The sequence below is a fragment of the Vicia villosa genome, linkage group LG3 (assembly GCF_029867415.1).
Source record: "Vicia villosa cultivar HV-30 ecotype Madison, WI linkage group LG3, Vvil1.0, whole genome shotgun sequence".
NCBI classification, from domain to species: domain Eukaryota; kingdom Viridiplantae; phylum Streptophyta; class Magnoliopsida; order Fabales; family Fabaceae; genus Vicia; species Vicia villosa.
The window spans coordinates 102,804,927-102,827,680 of NC_081182.1; the positions used below are offsets into that span (position 1 = coordinate 102,804,927).

General features: G+C 36.6%; 1 pseudogene; it reads right to left on the reverse strand.

Annotated features, from left to right (window-relative positions):
* Positions 1-11,833: 11,833 nt before the first annotated feature.
* LOC131656454 (B3 domain-containing transcription factor VRN1-like) lies at positions 11,834-13,023 on the reverse strand (annotated as a pseudogene).
* Positions 13,024-22,754: the final 9,731 nt, after the last annotated feature.

Genomic DNA, 22,754 nt, shown 5'->3' on the forward strand with positions numbered 1-22,754 from the left:
CTTGAAGATGAAGAGGGACAGATGAGCCAACATTGTGAGATGATGAAGCGGCCATTGAAGCAGAACAGAAATTAGAAGAACAATATCTGAGTTTGCGCTTAGGGTTTGAGAAGAGACTGAAAAGGTTGCAAAAATGCATGCAAGAAGAAAGAGAGAATGGGAGCGAAAAAAGATAAACGTTATGATTTGAAATGTATTTATAGAGACGGATTTGAAAATGAATGCAATGAAGTTATGAGAATGAACAGTTACAGAATCAAATGAAATCAATTGCATTAAATGATGAGTGACGTTAGATGAGAGATCGTGGTAAATGAAATGATTTAACACAGTTACCTAGGGCGGCGTCCCATCAGATTAACTCACGCTTTTACCAACCGTACATACACGTGTTCATTATCAGAATTCTCTTGATGACAGTTGTGTTGCACTGAATAGACTTTACACCTTCTGATTCTGATCACTGCTTCTGATTGTCATTCCTTAGAAATGATCTAGTTCTGATAGGATCATCTTTCTTTCCAAGAATCACATCTTCTGAGTGAGCTAAGGAGAGTCTAGAAGATCTTCTGACTGTTGGCTCTTCAGAAATCCTGAGATTCTCTAAAGATGCAGCAACTTGATCTTCTGATTCATTGCTTCTGAGACTTTCAGCTTATGGAGCTTTACTTCTTGGTTCTACAGCTTCTGATATGTCAATATCTATATCTGCAAAATTCTCAAACTGCTTTGGTTTTTCAAGACCAAGCTTATCATCAAACCTGATATTGATTGATTCTTCTACAACCAATGTTTCAGTATTGTATACTTTGTAGCCTTTAGAGCGTTCAGAATATCCAAGAAGAAAACATTTTTGTGCCTTAGAATCAAACTTACCAAGATGATCTTTAGTATTCAGAATAAAACACACACATCCGAAAGGATGAAAATATAAAATGTTGGGCTTTCTGTTCTTCCACAATTCATAAGGAGTCTTATTTAGAATAGGTCTTATAGAGATTCTATTCTGAATATAACATGCAGTGTTTATTGCTCCTGCCCAGAAGTGCTTAGCCATATTGGTCTCATTGATCATGGTTCTGGCCATTTCTTGCAGAGTCCTATTCTTTCGCTCTACAACTCCATTTTGCTGTGGAGTTCTAGGGCAAGAGAAATCATGGGCAATACCATTTTTTTTGAAGAACTCCTCAAAGAATCTGTTCTCAAATTCGCCACCATGATCACTTCTGACCTTTATGATTTTGCACTCCTTCTCAGATTGGATCTGAGTGCAGAATTCAAAGAACACTGAATGAGACTCATCCTTGTGTTTTAAGAACTTTACCCATGTCCAGCGGCTATAATCATCTACGATGACTAATCCATATTTCTTCCCTCTGACAGATGCTGTTTTGACTGGTCCAAACAGATCAATGTGCAGAAGTTCTAATGGCCTTGAGGAAGAGACAACATTCTTAGATTTGAATGCAGGTTTGGAGAACTTGCCCTTCTGACATGCTTCGCAAAGAGCATCTGATTTATATTTCAGATTTGGGAGACCTCTGACCAGATTTAGTTTGTTAATCTGAGAAATCTTTCTCAAACTAGCATGTCCTAATCTTCTGTGCCAGACCCATTGCTCTTCAGAAACAGACATAAGGCAAGTCACCTTCTGCTTCTCAAGATCTGAAAGATCAATCTTATAGATGTTGTTCTTTCTCTTGCCTGTAAATAGGATTGAGCCATCCTTCTGACTTACAGCCTTGCAAGACTTTTGATTGAAGATTATATCATAACCATTGTCACTTAATTGACTTATGGACAATAAGTTATGCATTAATCCTTCTACAAGAAGTACATTAGTTATGGAAGGAGAGTTACCAATACTTATGGTTCCAGAGCCAATAATTTTGCCCTTCTGATCTCCTCCAAACTTGACTTCTCCACCAGACTTAAGCACCAGGTCTTGGAACATAGACCTTCTTCCCGTCATGTGTCGCGAGCACTCAGAGTCCAGGTACCATGACATTTTGTGCTTTTTCCTCTTTGCAGCTAAGGATATCTGCAACAGAAATTATCTTCTCCTTAGGTACCCACAATTTCTTGGGTCCTTTCTTGTTAGTTTTCCTCAAGTTCTGATTGAACTTGGGTTTAGCATGATAATTAACAGGAGGAACAGCATGATATTCTTTAGGTTTGACATCATGATATTTCTTAGGTTGTGTCACATGCTTCTTGGTGTGTACAGTGTTAAAACTCTGTGCATGTGAAGTGAGCCTAATATCATGAGCATGGCCATATTTGAACTGATCATACAATGGCTTGTATGTGATTTTCAAATCATCAACAGGTTCAAATTTATGTGAGGTATCACCCTCATAGCCAAAACCAAACCTTCTGTTTCCAGAAACACCATATATCATATAAGCAAGATGACTTCTGCCAATACTTCTAGATAGGAACTTTCTGAAGCTCGAGTCATATTCTTTCAAAATATGATTGAGACTAGGAATGGATTTTTCTGATTTAGAAGGAGATCCACTATCATTGGATAATTTTAAAACTTTTTCCTTCAGTTCAGAATTTTCCACTTCCAGCTTCTTAGTTTCAAATTCAAATTGCTTTTTCAGCTTTTTGTATTTGATACTAAGGTGAGCCTTGAGTTCCAGAAGTTCAGTCAAGCTGGAAACTAATTCATCTCTAGATAGTTCAGAAAATACCTCTTCAGAATCTGATTCTGATATAGATTCTGATCCATCATCCACTGTGGCCATCAGTGCAAAGTTGGCTTGCTCTCCTTCAGAGTCTGATTCTGATTCTGATTCAGAATCATCCCATGTTGCCATAAGCCCTTTCTTCTTATGAAACTTCTTCTTGGGATTCTCCTTCTGAAGTTTTGGACATTCATTCTTGAAGTGTCCAGGCTCATTGCACTCATAGCAGACAACTTTTTTCTTGTCAGATCTTCTGCCACCAAAAGATTCTCCTCGTTCAAATTTCTTTGAACTTCTGAAGTTTTTGAACTTCCTTTATTTGCTCTTCCAGAGTTGGTTTACCCTTCTGGAGATCATGGACATTTCATCTTCTTCTTCTGATTCTGATTCTTCAGAATCTACTTCTTCAGCCTGAAAAGCGTTAGTGCATTTTTTAATATTAGATTTTAATGTAATAGACTTACCTTTCTTCTGAGGCTCATTTGCATCCAGCTCTATCTCATGGCTTCTCAAGGCACTGATTAGCTCTTCCAAAGAAACCTCATTCAGATTCTTTGCAATCTTGAATGCAGTCACCATTGGACCCCATCTTCTGGGCAAGCTTCTGATGATCTTCTTTACATGATCAGCCTTGGTGTAGCCTTTGTCCAGAACTCTTAATCCAGCAGTTAGCGTTTGAAATCTTGAGAACATCTTCTCAATATCTTCATCGTCCTCCATCTTGAAGGCTTCATATTTCTGGATTAGAGCAAGAGCTTTGGTCTCTTTGACTTGAGTGTTTCCTTCATGGGTCATTTTCAATGACTCATATATATCATGGGCAGTTTCCCTGTTAGATATCTTCTCATACTCAGCATGAGAGATAGCATTCAGCAAAACAGTCCTACATTTATGATGATTTTTGAAAAGTTTCTTTTGATCATCATTCATTTCTTGTCTTGTAAGCCTTACGCCAGTAGCATTCACTGGATGTTTGTAACCATCCACCAGAAGATCCCATAAGTCACAGTCTAGACCAAGGAAGTAACTTTCTAGTTTATCTTTCCAGTATTCAAAGTTTTCACCATCAAATACTGGTGGTCTAGTATAACCATTGTTACCATTTCCATTGTATTGCTCAGCAGAGCCAGATGTAGATGTAGATGTGTTTGTTGGAATTTCACCAGCCATCTTTTACTGAAGCGTTTTTCTCTTCCTGAATCTTTTCTAAACACGGTTAAGTGCTTGCACCTTAGAACCGGCGCTCTGATGCCAATTAGAAAAACACTTAGAAGGGGGGGGGGGGGGGTTTGAATAAGTGTAGCTTTAAAACTTGTAAGATAAAAACTATTTGCACAATGATTTTTATCCTGGTTCGTTGTTAACTAAACTACTCCAGTCCACCCCCTTGGAGTGATTTACCTCACCTGAGGATTTAATCCACTAATCACACTTGATTACAATGGTTTTCCACTTAGCCAACTGCTAAGTCTTCTAGAGTATCCTGATCACAACCTGATCACTCTAGGAACAAACTGCTTAGACAACCTCTAAGACTTTTCTAGAGTATTCTGATCTACCTGATCACTCTAGTTCTTACAACTTAATGTAAACAAATTCTAAGAGTATTACAATGCTTCTGAAAAGATATAATCACAACTGTGATATTTCTCTTAAAGTTTAAGCTTAAGTCTCACTAAGATATTACAACAGCAATGTAGTGAGCTTGATGATGAAGTTTGAGAGCTTTTGAATTTGACAGCGTTTCAGTTTAATGCGCAAGTGTTGTGTTGAGCTTCTCATCAGAACTTCATATATATAGGCACTTGAGAAGATGACCGTTGGGAGCATTTAATGCTTTGCGTATTCCGTACAGCATTGCATTTAATGTTTCACTCTTTTGTCAACTACCTCGAGCCTTGTTTCCGCTGTGTCTACTGACGTTGCCTTTAATAGCTTCTAACGTTCCTTTTGTCAGTCAGCGTAGCCTGCCAGTCTAGTACTTGCTTCTGATCTGATGTTTGTGTAAACAACGTTTGAATGTCATCAGAGTCAAACAGCTTGGTGCAGAGCATCTTCTTGTCTTCTGACCTTGAAGTGCTTCTGAGCGTGATACCATGAGAACTTCAGTGCTTCTGCTTCTGATCTCAAGTTCTTCTGATGCTTCCATAGACCCATGTTCTAATTCTGCTTGACCATCTTCTGATGTCTTGCCAGACCATGTTCTGATGTTGCATGCTGAACCTTCTGAGTCAGTTGCCTCTTGCGCTGATTTTGTGCCTACTCTTTGTATAATTCCTGAAATGGAAATTGCATAGTATTAGAGTACCACATTATCTCATACAAAATTCATATCCTTGTTATCATCAAAACTAAGAATACTGATCAGAACAAATCTTGTTCTAACAAATAACTTGTTAAAAAAACTGTTTTCAAGTTTCCAATCCACCTTATAGCTAAGAAAAAAATCTGGAAATCTGGAAATATGGAAATAAGAAAAAACCTGTTCTCATCTCGCGATTACCGGTTCCATTTTTGTACACATTTGTATGAATCAAATATGATTGTCCTAATTTGTATCCCAAAAACTCAAGAATTTTTCTTTACCCACCTCCCTATGGGGGTCACCCCCAGCGAAAACCCAAAACTGCCCCTGCTTCGGAGATGCATCTCCGAAGTTTTTTTTTTTTTGAATTTTTTTTTACTTCGGAAATGCATCTCCGAAAACACCAAAAAAGTGGTGTTTTCGGAGATACATTTCCGAAGTCAAAAAAATTCAAAAACCGTGAATATTTTCGGAAGTTCATTTTCGAAAATATTGCTGCACATACAAATTTCCCTCCTTCACTATTTCATCATTTTTCTCCAAAACTTCCCCAAACCCTCTCCTAAACCCAATCAATCTCCATCCATTTTTCGTCCTAAAATCAAGTTTCAAACCGTTGATCACGTTAAAGGGAGCATAGAAAGCTACAATTTCAGGTAAACATCTCTCATTTCATCCCCTATTTCACTACATTGATTCAACAAATTTATGCTGAAACCGATATGGTTCGGAAGTTCATTTCCGAAATATATTACCTAACAAATTTCGGAAATGAACTTCCGAAATATGCCCTGGCAGTTAAAAAAAAACTGTTTTGGCCAACTTTTGCTAATTTTTTCATTTGTTAGGTATGGTGCATCCGGACAACATTGTGCAAGACGTTGTCAGCGTTAATAACGATCCGGTTATCGACGTTAATCATATGATCAATGCGGTTGATGTTCGGCAAGAATTTACAAATGATCGGAGCTTCGGTAGTTGCGAACAATTGATTGAGTGGGTTAGGAATGAAGCTAGTAAACTTGGATTTGGAATTGTTATTTTAAGGTCGGACAACGAAAATAGTAGGCAGAAAGCTTTCGTTGTTTTAAATTGCGAACGGGGTGGGAGTTATGTACAATCAAACCGGGTGCTAAAACACGACGACACGGGAACGAGAAAGTGTGGGTGCCCTTTTAAGTTGCGTGCTACTCGGAGGGTTGATGATTTGTGGCGGTTAACCGTAATTTGTGGAATTCATAATCATGCCTTGGATGTCAAGTTACACGGACATCCAATGGCGTGTCGTTTGTCCCGCGAAGAGAGGAATGTGATATCGGACTTAACGATAGTCAAAGTGGCGCCTCGCAACATACTTGCCGATTTGAAGTGTAAGAAACCGGATAGCGTTTCAAATATCAAACAAGTTTACAATGAACGACACAATCTCAAAGTTTTTAATATGGGCCCTCGGTCGGAAATGCAACAACTTTTGAAACTACTAGGCGATAACAATTATGTTTCAAGCTTCCGAACCTCCGAGGACAAAGTTACGGTGCGTGATATTTTTTGGACTCATCCCGAAAGTATCAAATTATTCAACACATTTCCAACCGTTCTAGTCATGGATTCGACGTACAAGACAAACAAGTATAGGCTTCCTCTTCTAGAGATAGTCGGTGTGACCTCGACGGACAAGACTTATTCGGTCGGGTTTGCTTTTTTGGAGTGTGAAAAAGAGACAACTTTACATGGGCCTTGGGAATTTGCAAGTCTTTGTTGGTTGATCAAGAGGTTATGCCAAACGTCATTGTCACCGACCGGGACAATGCTTTGATGAATGCGGTTGATACCGTATTCCCGACATCGACCGCGTTACTTTGTCGGTATCACATAACTTGTAACGTGAGAAGTAAGTTGAAACCCGCGGTTGGGACAAAAGATAGGCCGGATGAAAATGGTAAAGTTATCAAAGCCGGTGTTGTGGTTGAGAGGATAATGGCGGCATGGAGGGAAATTTTGGATGCACACTCCGAAAAGGTGTATACCGAGAAATTGGTACACTTTAGGTCTTTGTGTGGTTCCATTAAGACATTTTGTCATTACGTCGAATCCACCATTCTTGACAAAGTTAGAGAAAAAGTCGTGTGCGCTTGGACAAATCGAGTTAGACATCTTGGTTGCACCACGACTAACCGAGTTGAATCCGCACATGCGGTCTTCAAGAGGTGGTTGGGTGATAGCAAGGGAGATTTGTGTCGGGGATGGGACACCGTCAACCAAATGCTCCAAAATCAACACAATGAAATTCAAACATTGTTCGGTCGGAGCAAGACGGTTATGGAACACCGGTATAAGGGCCAAATTCTATTCTCCCAATTGATTTACAACATATCCCGGACGGGTTTGAATTTTTTGTTTCATGAAGCGAAACAGTCGGAGACCACGGGCCCGGATAGTTCTTTATGTGGGTGTACCATTAGAACTACATACGGCCTTCCATGTGCTTGTATACTTTCAAAAAAGAAGAAGTTGAATTCACCAATACGCATGGATGAGGTAGCCGACCATTGGAAGAAACTTCGTTTTGATGATTTTGACCCGCCGAAGGAAAATGACTCCAAAATCACCATCTCCGACGAGTTGGAAGTGATAATGGAGAAGTTTGCTAAAGCGGATGACACCACCAAAATGCACATAAAAGAACAATTGCGGAAAATTGCATTTCCGGAGACCACCGATTTGAAACCGCCATCTCAACCGGTTAAAACGAAAGGTGCACCGAAAAAGTCCAAAGTTACACAAGAAGACACATCAACAAAACGATCTTCATCCTACTTTGAACATGTTGATGCATCATTCCCGGATTCACCGACACCGAAGTCCAAGTGTAGTGGTAACAAAGGAGCCCGTATTTCGAAGCCACCTCGCACACCGCCGATCAAAAAATCACCGATTGTCTACATTGATGAGATGCCACTTTTTATGCACAAATATATTGATAACATCGTTGATGTTGGAGGCGACGACAATTGTGGATATCGGGCCGTTGCGGGTTTGCTCGGTAAATGGGAAAATAATCACACTTTAGTCCGACGGGAACTCATTGCGGAGTTGACTTCGTATCGGGACATCTACGGCCGACTATATGAAAATCAAGAAAAGTTTGCGAAAATTCATGATGCACTTGTTCCATCACTTGCCGGTATCGCTCCGGTTTCGGTCATCTAATAGCAAGTGCATATGATATGGTGTGCGTCGATTTGACGAGGTTTGGACTAAGTGAGACTTTCTTTCCACTTCATAGTCTACCGCCGTTGGACGCGTCGGGCCGCATCATATGCATCGGGTATCTACGATCGCGGCACTTCGTTCAAGTGTTTTTGAAACCGGGTTGTCCTATACCGGCTACTTCTTGTCAATGGACGGCACATCGTTCAAATGAGGCGGAGACTTGGCCGGATCCGTTCGTTTCGAGAATGGCGGAGTTTGAAGAAATGATGAGCAAAGAGCGCGAGCAAAATAGAGAGCGGTCGAAGAACGTACCTATTTTGGACTTAGGATCCACCGATTGGTTCGGTGAATTTTAGTTTGTTCCGGATCGTTTTTGTTTGTAATGATCATTTTTGTATGTATTGTTGTTTATCATGTAAAATCGGACCGATTCAATACATATATAATATAAGTATGTTTTATGTCATCATTGTGTAATTTAAGTCTATTTTGAATTCCATTTGTCCAATTTACACAACACACTAAGCAATCAACAAAATGCAAAATTTATGTCTGTTTCTGCATAATTCGGAAATGAACTTCCGAAATATGCTAGTCTGCCTCCAATTTTCGGAAGTTCATTTCCGAAAAGTCCCCTGAGGCAGGATAAGGTTTGTTGGGCCATCATTGCTCCAATAAGTCTATAAATACAACACACTCTTCTTCATCCTCTTCACACCACAAAACACAAATGACACAAACCTACCCCCACCTAGCATTCGTCTACTTTGAAACCGGCTACCCGATGCCGTTCCAATTTCGCTTCTCGCGCGACACACCGTTTGCGGAGTTGATAACGTCGCTCAACACGCTTTTGCGCTATCCCGAGAATCGAAAGGTTGTCAAGCTCGATTACCGCTCGCCATCGCTTAACGACGAGGGAGCCATTGAATTCACACCTTTTGAGATCAAGAACGACGAAGATTTAGCGGTTATGTGGACAACGTTCGACCGATTTTCTTCGAAGGGCCCGATCGAGTTGGACGCGAAACTTCAAAGATCGGCGGACGACGTTATCAAAATGTTGACTCATCCCCACCTACCCGTGTTTAACAATATGTAACTTTAATCTTATGTAATGTGATCGATGTAATCTTCACCCGATTAAATAAAGCGAATCGTTCTTGTTTTTCATCTTTCTTCTGTCCAGACAATATTTCGGAAGTACATTTCCGAATTCCTCCAAGGGGGTGAATTCGGAGATGAACTTCCGAAAACACCACATTTTCTGAAAAATAACTTTATTTCGGAGATGCATTTCCGAAATCAATATTTTATATTAAAAAAAACACTTTTTCGGAGATACATTTCCGAAAACAACTTTTTTTTCTAAAAAAGTACGTTTTCGGAAATGAACTTCCAAAAATAGGGGTATTGTGGTAAATTCACCAGAGGTGGCCAAGAAAGTTAGGAGGTGTGTGAAGAAATTTTCAAACTCAATCAATTTCGTCCCTTGTTGGCCCTGCACAATTTTCTGAACACATCTGCAACAATTTCCCACAAAATTGGATTCACATAAACACAAAAAAGGACTTAAAGAAAGCACGCTTATTAGTACTTAACTTACATAATAAGACGTGACAACACCAGCAGGATCACCTCCCACCAATATGTGCTTCATGCTAAACCACCCAAATATATATCTTTGTTTTGTTGGAAATCCACATCCTGATAAAACCAAATCATCACATAATAACATTAATACATGCAACAAAATGTTCATAATGAATTTTATTTATGAATTCAATTTGAAACTTGTGTTATTGTCTAAAGAGAGATTAAAGATCTATCCATCATTAGAGGTAGTAAAATTATCTTCCGAACATATTCCGCTGAAATTATCTTCAAAAAAAAAAGGATAAATGAAGAATAAGAAGCTCGAGGTGTGGAAGTTCATCAATAATCATAGGTATGATTTCTGCATATACAGTTGTAATATCATATGTTATTGTCCACTATTGTTTAACTTATTTTCATGTAACAAATGTACGAATTTTCCCATTCATTGGTAAACATCATTAGTCTACTTATATACTCCTTAAAGAGACATTGATACTAACACTAACACATTTATACAAGTAAATAATTATTTGAGTATATATTCCTTATGAAGACTAGACATCAGAAACAATAAATATATATATATATATATATATATATGGGGACGACTCAAGTGAGAACACTTGATTATTATGAGAAATGAGAACAATGAATCACGACCATTAAATTTTAATTTGTTGATTTTAATGAATTGGATTGGCTTCTCTTTCTATGTTGATTTAAAAAAAATATTAAAGATCTTAGAAAGAGAAACCAATGCAGTCCATTAAAATCAACCAATCAAAATTTAATGGTCGTGATTCATTGTTCTCATTTCTTATAATAACCAAGTGTTCTCACTTGAGTCGTCCCCATATATATATATATATATATATATATATATATATATATATATATATATATATATATATATATATATATATATATATATATATATATTCATTCATTCATTGCTGCCAAAACAAGTGAGTTCTACTTGTGTGTGTTCGTTCTATTTTAGTGGAGAAGTGTTCTACCAGTTTCATGCATGATAGTCTGATTTAATATCACAAAGTTAAAGGAAAAATCCTAGCGATCTCTCCATTCCTTTCTCTGTTCCATTTTTTTTCAACAAAAGAAGTGACATTTGAGCTCTACATATCTCTAAATTGTTAGATCATAGAGATATGACATTTGAGCTCTTCTCTGTTCCTTATTTTTTTTTCATTCTCCAAACTGAAAAAGACACCAATTTCTTATCAAAATTAAATAAAAATCAAATGAAATTATATATTCCTTATCTTATAGGAAATTGGATTACTCTCCATAAACATACATTTTTCCAATAGTGTATTACTCTCCATAAACATACATTTTTTACTTAATCACCGTAAACATACATAAAATAAAAAGTAAATAAACTTTGGATTAGAAGGGCTACACGTTACAGTATAATAGTAACATATACAATAAGAAAATAAAACCAAGCGAGTTCGGAATCTGACGGGTCCAATAAAATAAACCGAACCCACCCGAACTTACCCTATAATATCCATTTAAACCATCCTCTCAACATGGAACCCGAACCAACCCGACCCTATTATAAATTATTGCTTTGGTTCGGTCGGTTTGCTACGGGTGGTACATCGATGTCCATCCCTAGTTCGGTGATGTATTTGATTCACCTTTTTGTATGCATAAACCAAAAACGTTTTTAAAACGCGTCTCAGATTCATTTCAATGGCAAAAACAATACTCCTATCTATAAGAGGATTACATGATAATTATCCATAGTATGACTCATGAAATCAATATTTGGAAAACTGTGGAATACTATATATTTGACAAACCTAAAATTGAACGGTTAAAACTCGATATTAACAAAAGGTTAGTATTATTATTGGAAATTACCCAATTAAACATAATTAATATTCATTCTATCTCAAAATCACAGATCCAGTTACCTAATAAAGCACAATTACAACTAGGATAAAGTTAGTTTCACTCAAAACAACAACTTCAAACAGATAAATTAACTTCCACATCAGAAAACATGAACTTTAAAAACTAAATCCTCTTTGTTCATCAGTTCAAAGACACACACATCTCCTGATTGCAGTCCAGTTTCACGTGCAAATAAGGACCAACCAGCTGAAAGGAAGCGATAGTTACAATTCTTCTTAGAACGAAGCAATTTCACATTCCGCGACGTTTTCTCATTCTTCAGTGTCACATACCTCTCTTTATTCTCAATAATTCCTTTAAGATTTGGTACACCCTGCATTGTATAACAGTATTATCAATCAATATATGTTATTCTACTACATAGCACACTGCAGGAATTTTGACCTTACCAGCTGATGATGTTTGAGATGATTAGGTTTTATGAGAATAGTGAAAAAAGGATTGCTTGAGAGGAATTTTGCCGCTACTTCTTGAACTCTATTTTCTATGGGACAATTCAATGATGTAGTTCTTCCACTTGTCTTCTTAATCTCACCTGCATATATTAAATATGTAACATCATCCATGAAATGAAACTAAGTTAGAGTTAGTAAGAGATACTCAGTTCTTCTTTTAACAATAAAAGTCAAGTCCACATACCTCTAACTTTTTTATGAGGTCTAGGAGAAACTAATGGTAGCTTCTGTGTAGCCCTCTTCTTATTAAGTCTTTCATTCAAAATCTCAAATGATTCATCATCGTCACTATCATCAACATTTAAAATCTCAACTGATTCATCATCACTATGGCCAAGGTTTTCAGTTTCAACAAGAGTGTCACATGAAGAATCATAATCAATTTTTACTGCATTATGGCCAAGTATGATTACATCTAACTCTGAACTTCCTTCTTTATACTTAAACACTACCAAACAACCATGTTGCAGAGTGTAGTTTTTGGTAAAAAAATTCCAACCTTTTTGAAACCAAATCTCACCATTGATGTTTTTCCAAAACACTTTCCATTTAGTGCCATCAGGAGGCTTCATCATCACTGGATTTGGAAGACCAACACCATGACTCCTTGTAAACTTATTTGGTATTTTCTGTAAAAAAATAAAATAAAATTAGAACTAGAAATTTTCAAGAAAAAATGTTAACACAAATATATGGTAGAAGTAAAAAGTAAGTAAAAGACAGTAGTAGAAAATTTGAAGGAATAGTTATGAAGATTGGTTTGGAGGATAATCTTGAAGAAACAGATGGGGAGAGTGGAATTTCCTCTAGACATGGATGATGAAGTGGTGGAGTGATAGGAAGTTATCCTACCAAGACTATAATCTAGGGTTTGTAATAGAAAAGAGGAAAGAACAATAAAAATAAGCTAAGAAAATTAGAGATAAAAATAACTTGATTTCTTTGATTGATTTCCAAGTGTCAAATACACTACATATATATAATAACACTAATGGATAATAAACTAAAGGCCCAATACTAATTAAAGCCCAATTCAACAAATCCTAAGAACATTCTAGAGAACATTACAAAATATAATACTAACATAAATTCTACTACTAATTTAATATCTAAAATATTTATTTAATCATAATTCTTACTCTATCATTACTTACCTCTTCAAAAACAACCTTGTCCTCAAGGTTGTAAGTATAATGTTAGAATAATTTTGATTCCAGGATCCTACCGCTTGAATTGAACAATCATATCATAAAATTTATCTTGAGACAAATGACCCAAAAAGATCTTTCCATACTATCTCCATATCTTCCATTGAACAAACATCTTGCTTTTGGGGATAGAAATAACAATATCTCGGTAATAGTCCAGCTAGCTCATTGCGTCACATGATTGAGTTGTGGTGGGAGAAAAACAATTTTTTTTTTTTTAACACTTGCCAAACTTCCATTGAAAATCATTTAATGGAGAGACAAGAGCCAATTTACATACCAACCAATATAAAGTAGTGGCACTAAGAAACTTTTTGCCCTTTGCTTTTTCTTTTTAACTTATTATTCCATTGGGCTAAATGACCCATTTGCAAAGCCCAAACCACAATGTTGCTTTGACCTAGCTCTCATTTTCCAAGAAAATTGCAGAAGTGTGCGGCTGTGCGATTGAGTGCTACTTAAAATGAACCCTTTAACACTGGATCCAACGAAAATTGACTATTGAAAATCCGGTGGTTTTGCCGGTGGTCGCAAAATTGGATTGGTGGATGATGGCTGAAATTTTTGTGAAAGGAACTTGTATGTTACAGTTGCAGAAGCTCCAAGTAACTGTTCTAAAGAGTAGATCGGAAAAGAAATTAATGGGTTAGAGGGAGATGTCAGTGTGTGATGGAAGTTCCACAAACACAACTTTTCTCTGAACGTTGCAGGTTGACGTTGGAGTTTCGGTGACTGCCATGATTTATCCGTTGTCGTTTTGGAATCTGGTGGTTTTGGGTGTGGATCCGGTGGTTTGGCCGGAGGCGGTGGCAAATATGAAAGTTCCGCCGAAGTTGATGATGACAGAAGCTTCACCTGAGTGTTCGTCGGAAATGACTTTGGATTTGTCACCAGAAAGGTTGCCCGAAGTGCTATTGCCGGAGATGTCGCCGAACTTGAGTATTTTGGATCTGAAATTTTCTTTATTTCTTCTCTTTCTGAAAGTGTTTCTGTAGTGATCTGCACGGCATTTTTTTCATTCAATTCTTGTTTGTTGGTTTTTACAACCTTCTCTTGCAATTTTGTTTTCACATTTTTGTGTGAATCATGAACTATTTCTGCAGCAATCTGGTGTTTTTCCTCAGAGTTTGGTTTTTCTGCTACATACTTTTGATATTTTTTCTTGTAAGCAAACTGTGATGCCTTGAGAGAAAGGCCAAAGGCTTGAATTTGTTCTTTCAACTCTTCTCTAGATTTGTTTGATAACTCATGAGTTTCAATCAAATATTGTTTGAGACCTTCTATTTGTTGGTGAAAAGTTGGTTGTGAGTTGGAATTTTGGGGTTGTTGTTGGTATGAAATGTATGGGTTGTGTGAAGATGTATATGATGTGTATGGAGGAGATTCTGTAAGTGGTATGTTGTGGGAGGCAAGGTGAATGGTGGTTGTTGATGTGGTGTGTATCCATGGTTATAAGAGAAATTTTGTGATGGGGTAGTGAAAGGTATGTTAGGGGAATAAAATGGAGGACTTTCCCATGGATAAGAGGGGATTGAGGAAGTGGCACTGATGGTGTTAGGATGATAAGGATAAAATGTAGTGAAAGATGAGAGATATGAGTATGCCATGGAAGGATTGAGATTCTCTCAATGAAAGCACCAATTGATAGGAAGTTATCCTACCAAGACTATAATCTAGGGTTTGTAATAGAAAAGAGGAAAGAACAATAAAAATAAGCTAAGAAAATTAGAGATAAAAATAACTTGATTTCTTTGATTGATTTCCAAGTGTCAAATACACTACATATATATAATAACACTAATGGATAATAAACTAAAGGCCCAATACTAATTAAAGCCCAATTCAACAAATCCTAAGAACATTCTAGAGAACATTACAAAATATAATACTAACATAAATTCTACTACTAATTTAATATCTAAAATATTTATTTAATCATAATTCTTACTCTATCATGGAGTGTTTAGGAGATAATGTGTGAGACACACTTCTTCTATATTAATATGTGGAAGCTAGCAATAGCAAGCATGCGCCATAACCTAGAATGAATGACCAGTAATAATGTCTTGGTCAGAGTGCAAAAGCTTTTCATTATTACATTTCTGAACAAAATCGGGAGCCTTTACATATTTCATCATGAGATTTGTATTTCAATATTAATCTCTCTACTCATTGTTAAGATACTTAAATAGTATCTGCATTAAAAAAATGTTGGCAGCTTAACTATATTTTGTATACACTATTAAGTTTTCATTAAATATTTTAACTTTAACATTTTATATTTTAATATAACATTGTAGATTTAATAAATTATTAAGTTATCATTTTACATTTTATATTTCAATATTAACTCGTGTGTGTGTTGAGGAGTGAAACGATACGCTGTTATATAGGGAAATTGGATTAGGGTAAATGAGGAAATTGGATGATAATGAGCAGAAAGTTTGTTTGGGAGTGGAAGATTTGCAAGCTTATTTTGTGGGATTCAAGGGAAGGAAATCGTGATTTAGTGGATGCAAATTTTGTTTGTTATCAATGAAAAGTATGTCGATTTCAATAATTTCGAACGTTTTGAATCAAAGTTGAGGAAAGTTGTTAACAAACAAAAGTTGAATGGTTACTTAACATTCTACATGGCCTTATATACATGAACCTCGTTAAATAGTTTTGGTTGAATGCCCCTTTTTTCCAGCTGGTCATCAAGAAATCATTCATTCATATGTCAATGCCGCTCATTTATACGTCACTCTATCACTGATAGCTATGAAAATCAATTGTGAAGAGTTTGGCTGTTGTGTTGAACATTATGAATTCAACAATGTCAACGCAACCCACCTTCAACGACTTTTTGCCAACCAAAATAATCTCTCTAATCCTGCTTCTCTAATCCCAATTGTAGCATTTTGGTTTTAACTTCTAGTGGCAAATCTACGCCCGAGAGAGAAAGAATTGAAAATGCTTACTTGGTATGACAAACATCTCGTGTTATTCCTCACCTACAATATCATAGTTAATCTTCCTCTTACCATTTTCAACTTCTTGAATGAGATGATAAAGACTTCTCGGAAGGAAACAACTTTCCTCGTACCTTGTAGAATAGTTATTTTTGAACTTTTCTATAAGTTAAGGATAATTAGGGTTGATGTTAAAGTTGAATTTACTGAAAAGTTTGAATTTGTTGAATAATGTTTCATAATGAAAGAAACTTCATCACAAGTTTCAGCTTGACTAATTTATAATACCAAAAAGGATGGTATAATTTAAACCTCTATAAATTACTTTTCTTTCTCTTTATCTCTTTCATTTATGTATTGAGGAGTATTATGAACACTCTTTTTTTAACACTCTCTAACACTCATTTTCTTATTAAATAGAACATATGTGAGTTCCTGACTTTGGAAATGGATCTCACATAAAGTGGTAGGACTCACATATGTTTCAACTAATAAAAACGTGAGTGGTAGAGAGTGTTAAAAAGCGAGAGGATTCTCTTATGAGATTAAATTTAGGGCCCGTTTGTTTTGGCTTTTTTTAAAAATGATTTTTATAGTGTTATCAAATTTTGTGAAAAAAAATTTTACAAAGAAACTTTTTATAAAAGCTTCAAATGAAAATTTTGTTTGAATAGTTATTCTTAAAATGTGATTTTAGGTATTTCATCTATTTATGGAAAAAAAATGGATATCAAAATTTCATTTTTTTAAAAAATACAAAGAAAAAATCCATTTTTTTAAAGCTGAAACAAACTGGCCCTTAATATGAACTTGCAAAGAAAAAATTCTTTCTTTAAAGCAAATTTTCTCTCCAAATAAAAAATAAATTTGTTATGATCTCTGATGACTGGCTCTGGGACGAAGAAGCGAAATCGAGGGCGGCCGCCAAAAACTCCGGTGCCGTTGATTCCGGTGACTCAACCATCCTTGCCATCTCCGGCGGAATTGACGACGAATGGAACTGATGCTGATGCTGAAACTCACTCTGTGGATACTGAAATTGTGGAGAAACAACCGTCTGAAACCCTAATTCTGAAGAAACTGATTGATACGGACTTGAAGAATGACAGTGCGGTGACTGATCGCAAGCTATGGGTAGATGTATTATCGGAGAATCGCAACCCTGTAAAAGGATTGGTGATGCGCTATGTTGCACCAACGGTGATTGATGGGAAGGTGGAAATTGAAGTTGATGTCGCAGATGCAGACCGAGAAATTCAACTTTGGAAGACCTCTCTCATCATGTATGTGCTAGGAGAATACTTGAGTATGAATGCTGTAAAAAATTATATGATGAAAACATGGAATTATGTTCAATTGCCTGATGTATTTTACCATGATGAAGGTTACTTCATTCTGAGATTTAAATCTGATGATGATATGGAAGCAGTTATGATGAGAGGACCTTACACATACAGAGGTGTGCCTATGATCTTGAAAGAATGGAGAGCAGGATTCAATCTCAAGAAGGATATGAGGAGGACAATTCCGATATGGATCAAATTTCCAATGCTTCCACTGCATCTATGGGGGAGCTCAAACTTGAGTAAGTTGGCTAGTGCTTTTGGTACACCGATAGTGACAGATGAATGTACAGCTAACAAGCTTAGAGTGTCCTATGCAAGAGTCCTAGTGGAGGTAGACATCACCCAGAAGTTGCTGGAAGAGATTGTAATCAGGGATAAAGAGGGACATACTGTGATTCAGAAGGCTGAATATGAGTGGCGACCTAAGTTTTGTGATAAATGCCAAGCTGTGGGACATAACTGTGAAACTAGGAAACAAAAGAAGCAGTGGCAGCCCAAAAGTAAACCTGCTGAAGCAAAAGAAGTTGTGGAACCCCCAAAGGAGAAAGACAAGCTTGCTGCAGAGGTAATCATGACACCACAAGCTCCTATTTCTAATATTAATGATGATCATGTCTGGACTGTTATTAGAAAGCAGGGTAGCATAAGAGGAAAACAGATTGAGTATGCTAGTTCATCTAATCAAGTACACTATGAAAATGGTTATGGGGTGCTAGGGGTATTGAATGACCCTCTAGTGGCCTTTGATCGAGGACCATGTTAGTATCTTGGAATTTGAGGGGGCTAAATAAAATTGGGAAGATAAGAGAGGTTAGCTCCCACCTTTCAACTCTTCATCCAATGATTAGTATTATGATTGAAACAAGAGTTAAGAAAAGCAAGGCCAATAAGAATAGAGACAAGCTTAACATGAATGGCTGTTATCTTGATAACTATAGCTCTCACCCAAATGGAAGAATTTGGATCTGGTGGGATAATAGTAGAATTGACTTGCATTTTGTGAATAGCTCGAGCCAGCACATCCACTGTGGTGTCTACTCTGTGACAGGGGATTTCTTATACTGGTTGACAGGGATCTATGCTCACAACCATTTGAGTATGAGGCAAAAACTTTGGAAGCAAATCTCTAGTATTCATCAAATGCAGAAGGGTCCTTGGTGTGTTATAGGTGATTTAAATAATGTCTTGACTACACGGGACAAAATTGGAGGGAAATTGGTGAATAGCAATGAGTATATAGATCTGGCTACTATGATGCAGGAAGCAAAGTTGGCAAAAATGGACAGTGTGGGAGACTTTTTTACCTGGTCAAATAGACAGGCAGATAGTCCTATATACTCAAGGATAGACAGAGCCATTTGTAACATTGATTGGTTTGTGAAATACAACAATTCCATTCTGAGTATTTTACCACCTAATTTGTCTGACCATTCTCTTCTCCATATTAGTGATTCTAATGACACTAAGAGGCATAGTCAGTTTAAATTCAATAACGACTTATTGGATTTAGAAGGATTCTATGAGATGGCAAGGAAATCTTGGGAAAAACCAGTGCGGGGAGAGCCTATGTGTAGACTGTGGATCAAACTGCATAGACTAAAGGCTGATGTGAAGAATTTCAGTAAAAAAGCTGGAAACATGAAGACTAAACTGAATGAAGTTAGAACCAATCTACATACTGCTCAGAATGATCTCATCCTGAATAGGAATGATAGGAACATCATTGGGAGGATAAATCAACTGTCAGAGGAGCTTACTCAACTGCATGATCATGAGGAGGCCAGGCTTATTCAGAGGACCAAAATAAATTGGATAAGACAAGGTGATGAGAACTCTCAGTACTTTTATGCTTACCTAAAATCTAGACATAACAGAAATTGTATCAAGTACCTACAGAAAGAGAATGGTGACATTATCACTGGTCAAGATGATATTGAGAAGGAAGTCATGGACTTCTACAGCAGCTTAATGGGGGATAAAGCTAAGAGCATAAAGCATATTGACTTAGAGGCCATGAGAGAGGGAAAGCAGCTTGATGTGCATCATAAAATTTTCCTTGTTAGTAAGATCTCTAATAAGGAGATAGATGAAGCTATTAAAGGTATAGGAGATAACAAATCTCCTGGTATAGATGGGTTCAGTGCTAAATTTTTTAAGAAATGTTGGTATTTCCTGAAGGAGGATGTTAGAGAGGCTGTTAAAGAATTTTTCACTACAGGGAGGATGCACAACCAATTTAATAAAACAGTGGTTACTCTAATACCTAAGGGTGATAGTGCAAAAGGTATTAGAGAATATAGGCCGATTGCTGGTTGTACTGTGTTCCTGAAGATTGTTTCAAAAATCATCACTGCAAGAATGAGAAGTGTTATGCCTGAGATTATAAGTAAGAACCAAGCTGCTTTTGTAGCTGGGCAAGATATTCACAACCACATACACCTGGCCTATGAGTTAATTAAAGGTTATGATAGAAAGCAAGGTACTCCTAGATGTATGTTTCAAATAGACCTTCAAAAGGCCTATGATATGGTTCATTGGGAGGCTTTGGAGTGTATCATGAAGGAACTTGGCTTCCCCTGCACCTTTGTTCAATGGATTATGAACATTGTCTCTACTGTAGCTTATACTTTCAAGGTTAATGGAAAGTTCACTTAGAATGTGCAAGCGAAACGAGGGATAAGACAGGGTGATCCTGTCTCTCCATTACTGTTTGTCTTTATGATTGAATATCTTAACAGGTGTATGATGAAGATGCAGAAAAACCCTTGTTTTAAACATCATGCCAAGTGTAAAGAAATGAACCTGACCAACCTGACTTTTGCAGACGATATCCTCTTATTCTGTAGGGGAGATGTGAAGTCAGTTGATCTTTTAATGCAAGGTTTTCATGACTTTTCTAGTTCCACAGGACTGATTTTCAATCCTAAAAAATGCAAAGCATTTTATGGGAGTATTGATGCTGACAGTAAGCAACTGATTAACCAAATCACAGGTTTTGTTGAAGGCAGCTTTCCTGTAAAGTACCTGGGTGTCCCTCTCAGCAGTAAAAAATTAGGTATGCTACACTACCTACCTCTCATCGATAAAATTACTGCACGAGTTAGGCATTGGTCCTCAAAGTTACTAAGCTATGCAGGTAGAGTCCTACTGGTTAGGAGTGTTATCGGTTCTCTAACTCAGTATTGGATGCTCAACTTCCCTCTCCCTAAGGCTGTGCTTAAAAGAATTGATATTATATGTCGTATTTTTGTGTGGACTGGAAAAACTGACATGAGTAGGAAAAGTCCGGTAGCGTGGAGTCGAGTTTGCAGCCCAACAAAGTATGGTGGACTTGGACTACTGAATATTAATATTTGGAACCAGGTTGCCCTTCTAAAATGTCTCTGGAATATCTGCAAAAAGAGCGACAATCTATGGATACAATGGATTCACAATGTATACTTGAAAGGAAAGGATGTGCTGACTGTGGATATAGCTCTCAACTGGACCTGGATTTTAAAGAAAGTTGTGAAAGGAAGGGACTTGATTGATAAGATAAGGGTTGGCTGGAATCATATGGGTACTGCTGACAGATTCTCGATGCGTAGAGTGTATAATTGGTTGCTAGAAGAGAACACTGTCGTACCGTGGCACAGATTGCTATTGCATAATATGGCGAGACCTAAGGCTCGGGTCACACTTTGGATGCTCTGTCATGGGCATCTCCCCACGAAGGATAGGCTGAATCGTTTTGGTATTATTTCGAATACTCTCTGCAGTATGTGTGGTAAAGAAGAGGAAAATGCAGACCATGTTTTCTTCACATGTGATGATACAGTGGGGATTTGGCAAGGAATGCTCCATTGGTTGAACATTAGACACAAAAATCAGGTTTGGAGTAGTGATATTAACTAGATCATGGCTAAAGCTAAAGGCAGAGGTTGGAGAGCTAGGATCTTCCAAATGGCCGTTACGGAAACTATTCACGAAATATGGTTATACAGGAATGCTATAGTGCTCAAGAACGATACTTATAGAAACAATACCTTAGATAGAATTAAAAATAGTGTTGTATATAGGGGGTGGAGAAATAGGAAACTTAGGGAGCATATTGCATCTCTAATGGTATAGGTCTGTTATGATGGCTGAATCCTTTGGATTGCCTTGATTGTATTGACTTTTTTGAATTAATATATTGCTTGGTTCAAAAAAATAAATAAATAAATAAATTTGTTTGCGAAAAGATTCAATTTTTCAGTATAATGGCTCAATGCAAACATTTTACGTTCTATTTTTTTTATTTTTTATTAAAGCATTAGTTTTAAAATGTTGATTTTTGCCCAAGTGCTAATCTTTATGAAAAAATCATTCTTATATTGATCAAACTGATAAATATTTATTTTTCATAAATAAACAAAATTCTAATTGATTATCCAAATTAATTAGTGTTCATTATTTGAATTATTTTTTTAGCTATGGTGAGCCTTTAGGGTGAGGCCTAGGTTGCCCTATAGTGCTCATTATTTGAATTAGTGTTCGGTTTTGGTTATTTTTTCTCTTTTTTAATTTTCTTTTTTATTCTTTTCATGCTAAGTTTAAGAGAAAAACTTTCAACTCCAACAAAATTGTAGCCCCGGTAAACTTCTTCATCCACTCTAACAACTATCTCTCATCCTTTAGGGGTGTTCAAAATCGAACCGAGCCGATTTAATAGAGTAAAATCAAACCAAATCAAAATCACAAAAAACGGCATTTGGTTCGGATATGTTTGGGTCATTTTCTAATAAAAATAGTGTGTTAAATATTTGGTTCGGATGTGTTCGGATAATATTTAGGGTATGTCTTATATGTATATTGTATTGCTTAAAAATAGAAAGGAAAAAAGTGTGTTAAATATTTTTTTTTAAAACACAACACATTATCAATCATAAAAAAACATTTATCGCTTTTTAGGAATAATCATAATACGTTAATTTTATTTGTTGATTTTTCAATATGTATTATATACCTACTAGTATTATATTATCTTCATAAAGGTATGAATCAATAACCAAAATT